The sequence below is a fragment of the Nyctereutes procyonoides genome, unplaced genomic scaffold (genome assembly GCF_905146905.1).
Source record: "Nyctereutes procyonoides isolate TBG_1078 unplaced genomic scaffold, NYPRO_anot_genome, whole genome shotgun sequence".
Classification (NCBI taxonomy): domain Eukaryota; kingdom Metazoa; phylum Chordata; class Mammalia; order Carnivora; family Canidae; genus Nyctereutes; species Nyctereutes procyonoides.
Genome location: NW_026575126.1, coordinates 72,056,823 through 72,059,231, shown reverse-complemented (window position 1 = coordinate 72,059,231; position 2,409 = coordinate 72,056,823). Strand labels below are relative to the sequence as shown.

Sequence of the window (2,409 nt, the reverse complement as noted above, 5' to 3'; positions counted from 1 at the left end):
TCCAGGCCACCCACCCCCCCCTTCCTCAGGGCAACTACTGTCCCTCGACACTGGGAACACCCTTCCTCAAGAGCCTAGGGACTTCTTTTGACCTGCTCATGGACAGCAGGTGCCTGGAGGGCAGGGCTAACCTAGCCCGTTCTCTGTAGGCTCCCTGGGCACAGGAAGGGTTTGATGTGTGGGCGGACCACAGCCATCTGAGTACCAGGCTTCAGGGTAGTAAGAGGGAGAATGATGGAGCCCTATCTGTGAATTGGGCTCAGTTGATTGGGTGGCTGTCTTTGGCTCAGGACATGATCCCAGGGTCCTGGGATCGAACCCTGCATTGGGCTCCCTGCTCAGCTGGGAGCCTGATTCTCCCTCTCCCTCTGCTTGTGCTCTGTCATTCTGTCAAATAAATAAATAAAATCTTAAAAAAAAAAAAAAGAATGGACCATAGCGCTACAGTGACACTCCCCCCACTGGCTTCCCCAGGGCACCAGGGCAGTGGCAGGGAAGCAGGAAAGCGAAATTCTTGTCTCATGGAGTCAGAGAATGAATCTTGAGTCAGAGGATGAACCTCATGGATAAAGGAGAGTGAATAAAGCTATAGAAGTTGATTAACCAAGGATACAGAGAAAGCTCTCAGGAGCGAGAGGGATCCTGAAAGTGTTTACCAATGGGAGCCTCCACTGACAGTCTTTTATTTAGAACTGACCAGGGAGCTCATGGCCTTATCATTTTTATGATGTCTTGGTTTGAGTGAGGGCTGGTGATAACATCTTGAATGGCTTCTTTTTGGGGCCTGGTTATTCTTTGTTGGTCACAGATGACTGTCAGGAAAAAGACACCTAGGGCATGGAGGTCTGGTTGGTTCCCTCATCTCTGGTTTCCTTACACTTCAGCATTTTTGGGATTTCTGTGGGCCTGATCACACAGCCCCCTACCTATCTCTCTGTACCTCGCCCCGCCTGTCTCTTACTCGCCCGCATCCATAGACGATAACCCTGCCTCCTGCCACCTTCCTGCACAATAGTCACGTGACTTTGTGCAAGTGTTTCCAGCTGGGTTGTCCCCACCTTCCCTGGAATGACCTTGGAAATGTGGCATTGTTAGTAAGGCATCAAGGAGACCCATCTCCCCAGGGAAAGCCATGGTTGAGGGGAGGCAGTTCTGTAGGAGCCCCACAAAAAACATCAGCTTGGAGATCGAGTGCCAGCTTCTCCTTTCAAAGAATATTCTGACGGTCTGATCAAGTAAGATTCAGATTCTAGTGCAGCACATTTCTGGGCACCAGGCCAGGCGGCAACACTGACGCTCTTGCTGAGTCCCCACCAGAGCCACGCGATGCTGGGGAGCCTGATGTGGAACCGAATGGAGGAAGCAGTGCAAGGAACCCCCTCCATTCCTCAGCAAGGAGGGGTTTGACAATTACTTGAAAGATGGATGGTTTATGTGTCCAGGGATATGTGGATGAATTTTGCTTGTGTTCCTCTTTGGACTGACTCAGAGGTTTCCCAAATGAGCTGTGCAGAGGAGTAGCCGTGTGGTGGTGGTGGGGGGATACACACAATTGGACAGGCTTATGCGAAAGCTGCCCCATTGGGAGCACCTCTGAACTTTTTTGTATGTTTTATTCTAAATTTGTTTTTCTAGCAAAGACCTGAGACCAAAGGGAAGGGAGAGGTTGAAGGGTGTTGGGGTGTGGGATCAGAAGGGTACAAGCCTCTCCATACCCACTTCCAGTTTTTCTTTTCTGCACTGGAGTTCTGGTCTGACAGCCCAAGCCTTGGGTATAAAGGGAAGGTCCACTTGCGGGAGGCCATGTTTGAAAAGGATCAGAGAGACGGGAAAAATGGGGAGAACGACAAGATTATGTGAAGCAGCAAGTCAACACGAGCAGTGACAAGGGATGAGGTTGAGAGGGAACCCCTCCCTGGAGCTTTGTGCATTGGCAGTGTCACAGTCAATGAGGTTTATCTGAGGCATGATTATTGCTAACTGGAACCCCTCCCTGGGAGTCCATGGTGGCATTTGGTGGAGGGGACTCTGAGCTTCCTGAGTCCCTGGGCATAGGTGCTGTGGATGTTTGTATTGTACAAGCCAGGGAGCTTGGTGACCACCCTGGGGCTACAGGTGTCACCATGCTTGGTTGGATGTCACCATTGGGTCCTACCTACTTGACCAGCCACATCCTCAGCCTGTCCCTGACACTGAGTCCCCCTCTGGTGCCAGGGATGCCCAAGTTCTTGCTCACCTCTGTGCCTTTGCACATGCTGTTCTCTCTTCCCAGAATATACCTCCCTCTGTCTCCATTGTTTTCACACACCCACCAGACAACCACCTATCCCTTTTCTATGCTCTCTGTAAATGCTGCCTCCTCCAGGGAGCCCCTCACAACACTGGTTTCCTCAGCATTATCTGTTGGCA

The 2,409-nt window shown here is 51.2% G+C and overlaps 1 pseudogene; it reads left to right on the top strand.

Annotated features, from left to right (window-relative positions):
- Positions 1 to 1,919: 1,919 nt before the first annotated feature.
- Positions 1,920 to 1,996, top strand: LOC129520386 (U4 spliceosomal RNA; annotated as a pseudogene).
- The last annotated feature ends 413 nt before the right edge of the window (positions 1,997 to 2,409 follow it).